We start from the raw sequence: 16,317 nt of genomic DNA, 5'->3' as shown, positions 1-16,317 counted from the left end.
GACAAGGAAACATATAACAGTCAAAGCGAATATCGAGATGAATCAAGACTTAAACATTTTGTATAAAGTCTTTTCCTTGCCATAATCTTTCTTACCATAATCCGTCCAGCTTATAACCTACATAATATGTAGCTGGATACCTATGCTCTCCTAATCACCCACTATGGACGAAAAATGTGAGACTCTGAATTTTTGAACCAATTAGAAATTAAAGGTTAAAATCACAAACCAATTCTTTTATACCCTTTTTCTTAGCAATCTCGAGGACGAGATTATTTTTAAGGGGGGTAGGATTTGTAAACCCTGAATAATACCTCAAGAAGTTTTAGCTAGCTCCTTATTATTTTGTAGGAATAATTGTAAGGACTTTCATGACTTTAGTTATTTAAGAAATAATATTAGAGTGTTTTAGTATGTGTTTTATTATAGAGGCATGAATCTTTTAAATAATAATGGGATCCTTGACTATGGTATGAATCCCTCTTATTTTAATACTTTGTATATGGAAACATACTATAAACTAAAGGGGTAAAATACATTTAGAATTTGCATCATGCCGGATTTTTGTTTGCACCACGTGGTTGGATTTAAATTTAAAATAATAAAAGGTAAAAAGGAAAGGAAAACCAAAATATAAAAACAATTATAAAGTAAAAATAACTAAAACAACTATGTATTTCATGCTAGAGTTCACTATGAGCACCTCATTGAATTTGAAATCCAAAACCAAGATTGGATTTGAATTCAAAATGGAAATACAAAGCATATGAAAGAAATGGAAAAGAAATATAAAAAGGCTTACCTTCACCTGGGCCCAAATCCCTTCACCTCGGCCCACTCCTCTTTTCTTTTTTTTACACGCACGCAGCCCAAATTCCTCCTGTCGGTGTCCGCACGACCCAGCTTCTTTGGAGCGTGCGCTTCCCACTTACGTGCGCGCCCCATGGGTCAGACGCTCTCTCTCCCTCCACACATAGACGCGTACACGTGGGACCTCCCTGTCAGACTCATCTCTTCCGATGCAACAACCTTGCTGATGTTTGTGCGAAGAAATCGCCGGTGAACCCGCGTCCGTTGCAGCTGAATCGCGAGCACCGCAGGATTCAAACCTCCCTTGGACTGTACAAGAACATGGTCGCCTCCCCTCGCAATCAACCGAGGCGCCTAGTGCTGGAAGCCATCACCGTAGACAAAATCTGAGAGAAGGTAGAGAGGGGAGAGAGAAGAGGATGCCACTGTTACTGGGCTCTGGGGTGGGGCATCGAGGGAGATCGTCGGACTTCGTGGAGTTGGCGCGCGTCGTTGCGGGTGATTTGGAGCAATAGGATAGGACCCGCGAGCGCTCCTCCGCCGCGGTGCCACATCGCACCGCCGACACACGCGTAGACCAACGTCGGGGTCCCCATGTCGGTTCCTGGAGCTTCATCGGGCCCCGTGGGTGGTGTACACGTGCTTGATTCGAGCAACGTGTGATTTAGGCTTCGGCAATTTCTCGTCAGCGCAAAGAATGACCGCTCGGCCGCAAGCTCGTCGGGGAGAAGCCTCCCTATTGCGCGCACTCAAGTAGGTATGCCCCACACATTTGCCATCTATTTCTCCCCTTATTTCTGCCTTTGCATGTCGTCTGGTACTCTAGACCGCAAACCCGCCGTGCTCCGGCGTTGCCTCCGCTGCGGTTTGAGTGCACCGCCGTGGCCAACTCATTGGGTTGAGGGAGATAACCTCTGGGCCGTGGGATCATAATCCAACCGTCGTGGGTGCGTGTGGGGTCATGGTTATGGGGTGCCATTGATCTAGCAATGGACCGCTGGATTCAGGTCAAACAAATGGCCTTTGACTATTTAAATCCGTCGCGTTGGTGGCCGGCTGGATGGCTCTGATCTGTTCTGCCTAACGCGACCATGAGATCCTGATCGTGCGATCAGCATAGCGTACCCCTTCATTATTTAATCGGGACCGTTGGTTTCTGATCCTGTGGGCTGGAGAACTACCAGTTCGGGTCTTATTAAGATCTAATCTCAACCGTAGCATACGGATCCAAAGGCCGATATCCACCTATACCCCTTCGCGCGCGTGTGTTTGCAAAAGAAACCTCGAGTTATTTGAGAATAAACCCGCCGTCTACAAAAGATATAAAATCAATACCAACAGGTCCTGTTTTTCGCAGTTTAGACCCTGGACTTCTATGGAATAGCAGGCGTGGTCCAGGAATTGATGTATAATGATAAAATTAATTCTAAAATGATTTTATATATATAAATAATCCTAGAACCTTGTTTTATGCATAATTAATTCATTTTTATTTCGAATTGGCCCATTCCAGTTGCTTTAGTTTCGTGATATTATGATCTACACTTTTGTAAACATTATTTTATCATTGACATGTTTTCAAAAATAATAAGGCACTTCGTTAACTTCTCTAATTACAGTGAAGACCATAGTTTAATCTAGTATATGGCTATGATTTAACCAAGATATGATGTCTAACTAAATTATAATAAGGTCTAATTTGTAATATCTTTATCACATGAATTATAGTCAACATAGAACATGGTTTTATTATTTAATCATCTAAATCTTTGGAAAACCATATCTTTTATATCGTAACTCTGAATTTAGTGGTTTCGTTCCCACGATCTCGTAGCAACGCGTAGATTATTATTACACTATCTATTCTTATGTTTGGTGTGATGTTAATTATGTCTATACCATGTTTGTTTGTATTGCTACGACTAGCAGTGAGGTCACGAGTCACCTAAAGATCATCCTGGTACCTAGAATCTTAAGTCCCAGGCAAGTTGTGCCCTTGATCACTTCTTTTACCCAATCATGTTCTAATTAATCATAATGATCTGCATAGGTTAATTTTGATGGGACCCAATAGGTTACCCTAGTTTGACTATCTTTATACCTTGTTTACCATTGAATTTTTAGGTAGTACTTGCTATTGCTTTTTGTGGATTTGGGTATAGAGATACACATTGATCATGATTATACTTTTATTGTCAGTTGTTACTTACTGTTCATGATAAGACCATTATGTTAATTGGAACATGGAGCGACCACCTGGGAAAACAGTGCTACCATAAGTATAGTATGGGATGCCCTTGGCTGATTAACTAGGAAAGCTAGTGGATGACTACCTTACCCGAAAGGGGCAAGGGCAGTAGGGAAGTGGTCAGTGTAGGGAGGTCCTTGGGTTGATTTTGCTGCGATGGCGGTCAGGCGAGGGATCCCTGCATTGGAGCTTCCTATAAACTGTAGCGGGTTTTCTGAAGCTAGTGAAACTTTGTAAAGGCCTCGTAGTGTTACCCTGCGTCGCTTCCTTGGTAGAGGTGTGTGGCGCCCGTACAACCCCATGCCAGATGGGTCACATGACTTGTGGGTAAAGATGTGCAACCTCTGCAGAGTGTAAAACTGGTATACTAGCCGTGCTCACGGTCATGAGCAGCTCGGACCCTCACATGATTAATTTATGGAACTAAATTCAATTTGTCATATGCATTGCATCGTAGGTGTTGTTATTACTTTTGTTCTACTACTTAATTGGGTTGGTATTTACTTATACTTAGTAATTGCTAATAAAATTTTGATCAACTTTAAAAGCAAAGCTCAGCTCTAGTCATCCTCTTTGGTAAGCCTTACACCTCACATGAGCTCCCACCTTTGGCGAGTTCATGCACATTATTCCCCACAACTTGTTGAGCGATGAATGTATGTGAACTCTCTCTTGCTGTCTCACATTCCCCACATGTCAAGAACAGGTACTGCAGGATGAGGCGCATGGAGGATGTTGTGATGAGTTCGCGAGAGGTCTAGACCGTCGTCTCCCAGTCAACTTTGGGTTGCTAGATTGTTGTCTCCATATGATGAAATTATTTATTTATTTTGTATAGAACTCCTATTATATAGTAAAGATGTGACATTTGTTTCTGTACCACTATTCATCATATGTGTGAGACTTGGTCCCAGCACACCTGGTGTTTATAGTGCGCCCCAGTTTTGGACCCCTAAAACCTGGGTGTGACACTATCTCAAACTTTTCCCGCCATGTGGGTAATTCCCTCGAAGGGGCAAAAATGTCAAGATTGGCTCATATTCAATCATCAAATTTAGAAATAAAACCGAAATTTTGTAACACACATGCTTAATCCAACGTTGGTCAAATCAAACATACATGTAACTTATAACAACTCTTATCATAATGACTAAAACTAAATAAAATTCTTCTTTATAAAGAGTACATAAAAACATTTCTTAACCTGTACTTCCATTTCAATTTTGACGCCATTGGCGACTCTTATTGCTTTATCATCTTTTCTTGGATCAAATCCAAGTATTTCTTTTCATTTCAGGCCATTCTTCAAGGAGAACACAATCCCCATGCAATGGCGTTCTTTCTGAGACTAGTACCCAACACAATTTCTTATTTCCTTCAAGAATGAAAGAATGAAGATCTTTGCCTCAAAGGCATTAAAAATAATCAACAATAATGCTCATTAAACTTTGAAAACTTTATGTTCTATTCTATATCACTGTTGGGCACAAATAGAATAAAACATCATTCTTTTAAACTAATTCCATATCACAGTTGGGTAGAAATGGAAATCATATACTCAATTATCTTGAAAACATGTGATTTCTCCTCAAAATTAAATTCTCCCATTGGCTCAAAAATTAAATAGAAGATAATCATCAACATTGCAGTGGAAACACGAAAATACATTTCCCTACTTTAATAGCATTTCTTGATCTTCATCTATTCTTTGAAAAATTGATCACTTCAATGCAATTTTTTAGAGATTTACATAAACTCATAAAATTATAATATTGCTGCCATCAATGTTGGTTAGAAAATAATAATACCATAATTAAATTTAACTCTTTATTGCCAAGAATAGAGTCTCCTGTATCATAGGATCTGTGTTTACTTATTCATTGTCTTTGAAGGGCTAACAATAGGTGTTGTGTAAGACAAACAACATCAACATGTATTAAGCAACTTATCGTTCTTGAATCATTGTAGTAGGAACACAGTCCCACTTCTCTTCAAGTTAGATTTTTAGATACCATGCTTCGCCAGATTACTCCATTTTTTGTAAAAATAGTGTATCTTTAAACTTCCTCAATTTTGGTTGGGTTTATTCTGTTAAACCTCATATGGCGCCTTAAGCACTGCTTTTAAACTAGATTCTTTTCTAGTATGAATACCGACTGATTACACTATCTTCCTATTGAAACCATATTTATATTATGTTTTATCCTGATATGGTGCCTTAAGCACCACTTTTAAACTAGATTCTTTTCCATTATGAATACCAACTGATTACACTATCTTCCTATCAGAACCATAAAATTTTCGTTTATGAATTTAGCTATCTACTTCTTTGCTTTAGAGGTATTATTATTATGACTTTCGAACTCCCCTCAACAATCACATTCATCTTTTATAGATCACTCTTGCTTTTCAATGGATAGGATGGACTTTGCTTTATAGGTATCATTATTATGACCATTGAACTCTCCTCGACAATCACATTCATCTTATATGGACCACTCTTGCTTTTCAATGAGCAATATGCATCTCATTATCTAAAGTACAGATGATAAACTCTCTTAATTGATGTCACATTGACCCCCTTGAAATGTGGCATGAACTAGTCTACCACAATTTTGAAAACCATTTATAACTCTTGTGAATGAGGAACTTTTATTACTTACTTCAAAATGAAGTTATTTCTTAATTCGTATTGGAGTACTTTACCCTCATTTCACTTCAAGAACTCAATAGAGTCCTTTATTATCAGTACTTCTGCAAGTCACGCTCGCATACCATTCTTCTATTTAGGTCCATCTATAACTTTATACATTCCTTAAACTCATTGAGTGCTTAACAACTATGACACCATAGAAGTGCATAGTCAATACCAGGATAGCATAAAAGGTACTCCATACTTTTCTCCAAGTGGGGAATGCACTAAAACACATGAGTCATCACAACTTTCTCCTGTTATATAGGACAAGCTCTATGCCAACTTTACCCTATCGTGCGAATATGAATCTCTTACTTTTCCTGCCATGTGGATACTATCTCAAACTTTTCCCGCCATGCGGGTAATTCCCTCGAAGGGACATAAATGTCAATATTGGCTCATATTCAATCATCAAATTTAGAAATAAAACCGAAATTCTTTAACACACATGCTTAATCCAACGTTGGTCAAATCAAACATACATGTAACTTATAACAACTCTTATCATAATGACTAAAACTAAATGAAATTCTTCTTATAGAGAGTACATAAAAACATATCTTAACCTTTACTTCCATATCAATTTTGACGCCATTGGCGACTCTTATTCCTTTATCATATTTTCTTGGATAAAATCCAAGTATTTCTTTTCATTTGAGGCCATTCTTTAAGGAGAACACAACCCCATGCAATGGCGTTCTTTCCGAGACAAGTACCCAACAAAATTTCTTATTTCCTCCAACAATGAAAGAATGAAGATCTTTGTCTCAAAGGAATTAAAAATAATCTACAATAATGCTCCTTAAACTTTTGAAAACTTTGTGTTCTATTATATATCACCATTGGACACAAATAGAATAAAACATCATTCTTTTAAACTAATTCCATATCACAGTTAGGTAGAAATGGAAATCATATACTCAATTATCTTGAAAACATGTGATTTCTCCTCAAAATTAAATTCTCCCATTGGTTCAAAAATTAATTAGAAGATAATCATCATCATTGCAGTGGAAACACGAAAATACATTTCCCTACTTTAAGAGCATTTCTTGATGTTCATCTATTCTTTCAAAATTTGATCCCTATGATGCAATTTTTTAGAGATTTACATAAACTCCTAAAATTATAAGATTGCTGCCATCAATGTTGGTTAGAAAATAATAATACCATAATTAAATTTAAGAAAATATAAATTTCTTATCATCTAATAAATAGACGATAACCATAATCTCAATTTTCGGAATAACTTTGCAGCAGAAACATACAATATTTTATTTTTTATAAGCATTTTTCTTACTTTTCTATCCTCTAAAAAATGTTCATAATGATGCAAAATTTTCTAGGGATTTAAATTTCAACAAATTGCATCTAATTTGCTAATGAATATTAAACAACAATATCTAAAAATTATATGCATGTTTCAAATTTGAATTCTCCCGTTGGTTCCAATTTAATAACGAAACAACAACTTTGAATATGCAGCGGAAACATGGAAACGACTTTTATTCAGAAGCTAAAACTTTCTTATCTACTCTTTAATCAAATTATCCCGTTGGATCAAATTTGAGTAGAGGTCAAAATTCAACAAATAGGAGCTTCTGAAAATAAATTTGTATTCATTTTGTTTTATTTATTTTGGCCTAAAACTGATCCAAAAGGGCCCATCTTGACCCATTAGAGCAGTAACCCTAATTTCTTTTTTGTTTCTCCCTCCCCACACAACCACACAACATGCTCTAGTTTACAGGCGTGTGCCAAATGCACTACTCCAGGCCACCGGCACCTCGCGAGCGTGCTCTCTGTCTTCTTTCTCTTCCTTGTGGATGCGACTCTTCATGGACACGGCAACCAGGGTTCAAGCAAACGCCAGCAGCCTTCATAGGCCTGGCTGCAGGAATCTGGGCGAGCGCCGTCGTGTCTCCAATTGCATCCACCAAAATACACGAGTGTTCTTTCTTTCTCGCACAGGTGCGCAAGTGTTTTTGCCTTATATTTTCTTTTTGAATCTCAAATCAGAGATTTTTCTCTTAGATTTTCATCGAGTCAACCTTTCTGTTCTTCAATTTGGCAAAACCAAACTTAAACTTTCCTTTGCATGGTTAGGGATTTGGGAAATAAACCTAGTTCTTGATGCCATTGATAGATCATTTGGGTATCCCAAGAACCCTAAGCACTAGATCAAAACATAAACACAAATTGTACCTTGTTAGATCCGACATTGTCACATTCGTCGGTGAAGCTTTATGCTAGAGTAGCGATGGTCGGGGAAGCGATCTCTCTACAGGTAGTGAACTTCCATTATATTGAGTAGCGATGGTCGGGGAAGCGATCTCTCTACAGGTAGTGAACTTCCATTGCTAACATCCCACCCCTATAGATCAGTCTAGGGTTTAAGGGGGAATAAAAGATAGCGAACCCCACACATTTAGACGTCGCCCCCTCATCTTCATTTATAGGGATACACAACAGAGGCCAATCAGCATCGTCTTGGGCTGGACTCCCCTGATCAAGGCATGAGATCAAGGGTGCAGTTGGTCGTTGGGCCAATTGGTGGTGACCAATTCTAACATATGAATCCAGCTTCACCAAACCTTTTGTCTTGAAGAGAGGTCTCCAGTTTTTCAGCATATGTGGCACCCTAATCAGCACTTGCTTCACTTTCATCTAGTTTATTTTTTGCATGAAAGCATAATGAATTACATGTATTCGTAAATCCCACTTGACGCACATATAACATTTTCACCCCATATAACAGTTTCAATGTAGACCAGCGATGGTTCCAAGCTATGTCCCTAGAATGTCTGGCTAGCGCTTTCAGAGTTGAGCTATTTCTTCCGCTAGCTTTGTGCAAAAGAGTTATCTCGGACTATGATTGCAGACTTGGAAAGATTGACACCCGTGTTACTGTATAAGCTTGAGAAGATATTTCCACTCGGCTTCTTCAATTCAATACAACATTTGATTCTTCATCTACCCTATGAGGCACGAATGGGGGGCCTGTGCAGGGATGTTCGTGCTATCCAACCGAGAGATGTTTAAAGACTATTCGAAAGAAATGTAGATAAATACAAAATCGAGACTTCTATTGTAGGGGCATACATTCTAGAGGAGGTGTCAAACTTCACAACAACTTACTATGGTGACAAACTGCCGAGCGTGCATAATCCACCCCCTCGTTACAATGATGGCGGTAATGAATCGAACCTCAATATATTTCGAGGCCAACTCAGAAGTGCAAGTGGTTCGACCACCAAGACCCTGACACAGGAAGAGTGGTGTCATATCATGCTATATGTATTGACCAACCTTGAAGAGGTGACGCCATATATGGAACAATTTCTTCATGAATTCTAGCGTCGATCAAGGGACCCAACTCCACAGGAATATGATACCCTTCTTAGATAGGGTGAGAGAAATGGATTGCCCGGTTCAAACATAAGGTATGTGCTTAGTTTGTCAAAGAGATCTGTCTATGAACTCAATTTAGCGTCTTTTAACTTGCGAATACTTGTAGGGCCAAAGAGACCCGTCTATGAGTGTCGAGTTGAGACAAGTAGCCAACGACTTTGCTTATAGGGTCAAGAAATATTCTGGGATGACGTCATTGGTTAAGTACTCCCATTTGACACGCATAATCCATGTATAAGTACTCCTATTCAATTAATTCTTTTGGAGAACTTTAGTTAAATATCAAATTAGGAAGTTTAGGTATTACAAAAGAACACCTTGCCATAAAGGTGATGCTCTCAACATGGGACACCAAAACATATTTGGGGGTTTCATGTTATGTTTGTGATCCACAATCTAGGTCCACAAAGTATGTTAGTTTAAATGATATCTTAAAATCTGGGACGCTAAGTGGCAGCGATTTAAGCTTCTCAAATCAGTGATCCCTTGACCCTCATCTATTACTACTCCTTAAGAGAGTACCGTAGGCGTCCACAAACTTGGTTCTGCTAGTCTCCCCGTCGTCAACGCAGATCCGCCCCACACTCCTCCGTCGCAGGCAACACCGCCTCCCCTCTGCTCCGCGATTATGGGGACCAATGCCGCCATCAACGCCCTCCATCGTAGGCAACATCGCCAGTCATGGAAGGTTGCCGAGGATCCCCACCCTCCTCCCCCTCTGCTACGCGATTACGGGCCTCTGCTACGCGATTACGGGGATCCAAGGCTCAACGCGAAGGTACGCCGTCGCCTCCCGCCTCCCCTCCCCTCCCCTCCGCGATGTTACTGCGCAACTGGCCACGCTGTTAGGCGTGTTCCGCCTCTCCTCTCCGTCGCTGGGCAACTGAGCTTCTCTCCCCCCGACTCCACATCCACCAGCGAGTCACGCCTCTGCCGCCGCCTGCTCGGGCGGGCAGGACCCAGCTCCCCCACGAAATCCCGTCCCTCTGAGGATCTCACATCCCGGATCTCGCATCCTGCTCCCTCTGAGGATCCCGTCGTCCTCCACCGCTACCGCTGGGAACTCGCCTCCTCTCAGGGTGAGCCTAGGGTTTCTTCTCGGTCGGGGAATGTGCAGTGATCGAGAAGCTAGAACTCGCTATTGTCAGCGCCGCAGGCGGCAAGAGGAGCATCTACCTCGTAGACCGCGGTCTGTATGGGGTTGTGCGTCCACGAGCGGCCCTATTGACGAGATGGAGGACGCCTCCACCGTGGCCCTGCGGTTCGCCGACGTGCCGGTGCACCTGCATGCCAGCCGCCATGACCTTGCCAGTCTAGACCTCGACGCCGACGCACTCCGCCTGTCGACGCACATTTTTGGCATCTTCTACGGACACGACGGTGTCGAGGTACACCTGTGGGCCTAGGGAACCCTTAGAAAGTCACCCCTGTCATCGATGACCCTTGATGAATCGCTTCTTGTCACTGTACAAGTGGCCAACTACTGCCGGGAGAGGTTCCAGGTACTCTTGAGGTAGGAGTTGAGGCTACTTGGTAAGGATTTGACATGAAGTAGGGCGAGCTGTTCACCGGGTGTTTCTAGAGGCTGGATGATGAGGTGTCAAGGCAGGCAAGCAGGCTTGTCCGTGGCGTCCATGAGCCATGGCCGGTGGCCGCCAAGAACGTGGGCTCAAATGCGGTTGTCACCAGTTTGCTCATCCCATGCTGTGGTTGCCAACTGCGGGGATTCACATGTCGTTCTCCACCGTGGAAAGGAGACAATAGAGTCATCGATTGATCGCACGGTGAGCCTTTTCTTTTACTTGGAGTGAGCCATGATGACGATCGTGCGATTGACCCATGGTTGTTATAGTCTGACATTAAGGATGAGCAGGCGAGGATTGAGGCGTTGGGACTGGGATGCAAGGTCATCCAATGGAATGGCTATCGAGTCTCCGGTATACTTGGTATGTAAAGATTGATTGGTATGTACATTGGTTCCTCAGCTAGATCTTGGTCGAATGACTCTTTATGTGAGGTGGAAAGCATAGTTATAGCAACATGAAAATGCTTATGTTGTTTCTTTATGGCATGCTCACTAGATTCATGAACATCGATGCAACAGTACCACTATTATGAAACAGAGAATTAAATATGTGCCTTGTAGTATCTTTTTTCTTTGATCAACTGTATCTCTTGATCGACATGATGGTAGATAAAAATGTTTTTATTCCTAGGTGCAAGCTAATAACAAAGTGTTCTTAGTGCTTTCGAGGGGTGACTGATGAACAGTTGTGCCAAATTAGAGTATTATAGGTGTAGTATTAGTTTGGAATAACTGAATAAACAGAAAGTAAGCAAACTTGCTTATGGCTGATTTAGCTATCAATATCAGACCTAGGCATGCCAAATATCAGTTACAACTTACAATATTATTCCTTCTCAACCTCATATGATATTTTATATTTTCTCCAAGCTGTGTGAAAAAAATTCAACATTAGTACAACAGAGGCTTGTGCACATTGTCGATTTAGCTCTTAGTATGTTTCTTTCCTTTTCACCCTCAGGATCCATTTTTTTGGGATTTGTCCCATACCATTTCTGTTAACATATTTTCACTAACTACTGTATTTTTTGTTTATCTTGTTTTCATACTCTGCTAGCTGCGGTGGACTGGTGGTAAAGTGAACCAGGAACAATTTGATTTCAAATATAAAGTTTTGGTTTGATTTTATGGCATTTCTCCTTGGTGTTTTGTTTTGGTTACCATTAATGGTTAATGTTGTTTAGTTTTCACAATTCTGAATTTAATTTTTATCTTTATGTTATGCATGTAGTACTAGAAGTACTTCGGAAAAGGAACTTGTAAGGAAGCAGGTCTTTGTCCTTGGCCGAATGGGAAATGCTAAGGAAGCTCTTTCGACAATTATAAACAAACTGGAAGTCATGCAGATGCAGGAGGTTCTAACTTGCCTATCCATTATATTACCATTTCTAAGACATCCTGTTCTATATTAGTCAACTTGATATATAGGCTTGAATTATAATATAAATCTTGAAAATGCATGAAGGTTGTTGAAATTGTTACGGAGCAGCACGATGACGAACTGTGGGAGGAACTGATTAGACAATGCCACAAGAAGCCTGAAATGGTAACTGAAATAAACAGTGCTTAATCTTCCTTAGACTGAGGCATCTTCTGTTTCTTAGTTCAATTTCTATGGCTATTGGGCAGTTAAGGAAGATTAACTTTGGATCTGATCAATGTTATTCTGATTGCTATGATCCTATCTACCAATGTGGACATGTAAATGCCAAACAGATGTGGCTGTTACATATGCAGGGTTGTTCAAAATCCACAATTCTTATTCATCGATTATTTCCTTCTAGTAACAATTTCTTCTACTTATTCATGGATCATTTTGGTTTTAGCTGGTTGAGCACTTTTTCTCAATCTCCAGTGAACACATCTAGGATGACTCTTCACATCCGTCAGGTACATACTGCGATTGCTGAGGAGGTCACCAAGTATACTGCGATTGCTGCAAGTTTTTTCTTTGATTTTTTTGGCACCTGTTGGATTTGGGTTGCAATATATATAAAATGTACTTAACTGATTTTTTGTGAGAAATTCAGTTGTGGGGCTGTGCTACTTAAACGCATTTAAAGTTCCCTTAGCAGAAAATAATTGACACTGGCTGTTGGAGGTATGCCTAGGACTTGTTTATGCATTTTTAAAAAAATCATGCTTTATTTGTTGCTTCTACTCTAAATGCATGTTTCGAGGAACTCTGCAAATACTGTAGTCAATGGCTAACACAACATGTTCCTCACTTGGGGGAAACCTGAAATATGGCACTCAAATTGCAATTAAAAGTTTTGCAGCTGAGTCAAAACAAAGAATTGGTTAATTATTGATAGAAATTAATGTTAGATCAAATGTTTGGCACCCAAACCTTGTCAGGTTGATTGGTTGTTGCATTGAATGGAATAGTAGACTATTGGTGTATGAGTATGCTGAGAATAATAGTTTGGCGAATGCCTTGGTGAGGGACTAACAATCCTCGTAGGCGTCACCTCCTACCCACAGCCATTACTCCACCTCCAGTTTATCAGGTCTGCCAATCCTATTTACCAAAAGCTCCTAGATATCATTCAAGTATTGTAAGATCCTTTTTTTGGTTATTTCCTTCCATAAATATCATTTTGCGATGATGTTTTGTTAAAATACTACTGATTGCCATTAACTTGGGGTCGACTGTCTGCCTCATGGCCAGTCCCAAAATTTAAATGCAGCAATGCCGCTACCAAGCCCAAATATCCAAGATGCTCATGAGGACTGGTGCAGTATACCAACAGTCGTATGTGGTATTGTTGTAGGGCATGTTCCATTATCTGTAATAAACAAAGGAATGAAGTTGTGGTAGCCTATTAGGTTGCACAATTCTGGTTGTTATTAATTTTTCAAGTGATTGTTTAAGGATTTGTCTGTCTGTTTATGTGTATGTCTGCAACTTTTAGTGTCTGCCTAGGAAACCCTGTTTAAGGAACTGTCTGTTTATGTGGTTGTTCAAGGATTTGACTGTTTATGTGGACGTTCATGTTCCACAATTCTATTTCATGTGGTTGCTGTTAATGCATATATGCATGATCCGTATAGTGCATGTCTGTTGAAGGCATGAAGTTGTGGTTGCTATTAAGTCTGGATGTTTAGGTGGTTGTTGGTAATTTTTTTGAACAGGCAACGGGGGGACAAAGAGTCCCCACCTGATCAGAATTTTTATATATGTAACATAAGGTATAGGTTACATAACATGTTGCTGGTAACTGATATGTGCACAATTTAGTTTTAATGAGTACAGGTCGGCGATTTCTGAGGAGGTTAGCGAGAAGTGGCGCAGATCTAGGGGCTGTGTGCACACTTAGAATCAAAGGTGCAGCTGTCAAAGTTCAACTAGCATTTGTTTGCACTTTCGTAAGTCCATGGCCATCTCAATTCAGAACATGCAGTATACCATATGGTCTGATTACTTTTGGTGCTTAGGTTCCTTTTGACATGGCTACAGATTCTTTTTACGGAACAAGAAGATATAACCAATAGACATGATCTGTAATGAGGCTATAGATTACTACCAGACTCAAAGCAACTTAGGTCGGGAATCTGGTAATGATATTTAGCGTCATTAAATACCTTTATTGTTATCGACACTACTATTGTTTTTTGAATTTTAGTAACTTATGTGTACCATATCAGTGATCTGATTAGTGTCACCTGATGAGCTATGTTTCGCGATAATAATGTCATGTTGGCTTTGATAACTTTTGTTTTAGGGCTCTCAAGCTTGCTGAACGCGAAGGGCGAGGGGGGTGGGCACCTTTTCATTCTCCGGCAACTCTCTAATCATTGACATCCTGCTTGAGTGAGGTATGAGACCTGTCTTTTTCTGAACTAATGTGATGATTGTTACTATTATTTCTGTTCACTAGGATAGAAGCATCCCTCTTTATTTCTGTTCACTTAGACTAATCTATGAGAATTGTTAATTTATTTCTGTTCACTTGGATAGAGACACCCTCTTTGTTTCTATTCACTTGGACATAAGATGGTAATTTAGAATTTGCTTCCTCCTGCCTTTTTTGAACTAATCTGCATGCTTCCGCCTAAACAAGGTTGGGAGTAGGCATAGTTCACTCTGAGTCATGTCTCCTCCTGCTTAAGTTCAATATTTTTGTGAAGTCTGAATGTTCGAAATCTGGTGTCATCTTCTATAGCTATGCTTTGCTTTGATCACTTTTATTTTAGTGCATGCTTCCACCTAAACAAGGCTAGGAGTAGGCATAGTCCACTTTGAGTCATGTCTCCTGCTGCTTAAGTTCAATATTTTTGTGAAGTCTAAATGTTCAAAATCTGGTGTCATCTTCCATAGCTATGCTTTTCTTTGATCACTTTTGTTTTAGTGCTCTCTAGCTGAACCTGTTGTCCAACATTACTGACATGGAATTTTTTGGTTAACCTTAAAACCAGAAAGAGCTTGCGAAATTATGTTTGTGATTCTCTGAGTTATTCCCAAAATATGTGTAAGTATAAGTTTTGATCCCTGCTACTGTATAGATCATCGTTAGGAATGAATTGTGGTGCTGCCTTATGGTTAACCTTAAAACCAGAAAGAGCTATGCTTTTCTTTTGAATGTGAACAGGTATTAGCAATAGCCCCTCCACCTGCTTATGGCTACAATGAAGAGTGGGGGAGGAAGGAGATTATTATAACAGTGGGATGAGGCATGGTTCCCCGACGTTAGGCATGGTTGAAGCTCTGGACGCCACGAGGGCCACTACAGTCACTGCCGTAGGAAGCGCACACTACCGCCAAGGAGATGGATAAGAAGGCCGCCACTACTGCAAAGCTAGCCGCCATCGCTATGGACAAGGTGGGATTTGTCGTCATTGTTGTGGCCAGTGTCGTCGCTGAGGAAGCCAATGTGTTGGACTCAGTGGCACATCGCTATTTGGCTGTGAACTTATGATGTATGAACATTGCTATGAGTGTAACCTGTGCTGATGCTTTGTTGTGAAATTTATCTAAGAATTGGAGATCAGTTCCAGTTATGTGTCTGTGTGCCTTTTTTTATCAAATTAGCATTGTGTTGTTGTGTGGTCATAGACACAAAACTAACAGCAGCACAAGTTGGTGTACCTGCTGTGTGTTGTTTGAGGCAATTTGTGTTGCTTGTGTTTTAGGCCAACATGACTCTTTAGAAATAATTTAAAGTGATATTGATAATGTTTTCCACACTGATTTTGCATGTCATAGTGATGTTTGTCGTTCCGTATTTATGTTTCACACAATTTTTTTACTCCCGTAGCAACACACGGGCATGGACCTAGTGATCCTTTTTAAGTAATTAATTACCAATTAGCAAGATAATTTTACTTTTTTTATTTTTAGACCCCCTAGAAAAAGTGAGCCATCTAAGAATTGAAAGTCGCATAGAGGGGTGAATAGGTGAAACCTGAAATTTATCACTTAACAACAAAACTTGATCCCTAATTAGGCATTAAGACAAGACATATATTAATCAGAGTAAGGAGCTAAGTTTGATCTTGCAATGTGTTGCTTCAAATGATTGTGGAATTAGAATGGATGAAACACAAAGGATTTGAATGAAGATCAAC

General features: G+C 40.1%; 1 non-coding gene across 1 annotated transcript; it reads left to right on the top strand.

Annotated features, from left to right (window-relative positions):
- Positions 1-14,193: 14,193 nt before the first annotated feature.
- LOC103647103 (uncharacterized) lies at positions 14,194-15,872 on the top strand. Its single transcript, XR_002267289.2, has 3 exons — positions 14,194-14,307; positions 14,475-14,568; positions 15,342-15,872. It is a non-coding gene; the product is annotated as an uncharacterized protein (transcript).
- Positions 15,873-16,317: the final 445 nt, after the last annotated feature.

Source organism: Zea mays, chromosome 2, assembly GCF_902167145.1.
Source record: "Zea mays cultivar B73 chromosome 2, Zm-B73-REFERENCE-NAM-5.0, whole genome shotgun sequence".
NCBI classification, from domain to species: domain Eukaryota; kingdom Viridiplantae; phylum Streptophyta; class Magnoliopsida; order Poales; family Poaceae; genus Zea; species Zea mays.
This window is presented reverse-complemented; position numbering and strand designations above follow the sequence as displayed.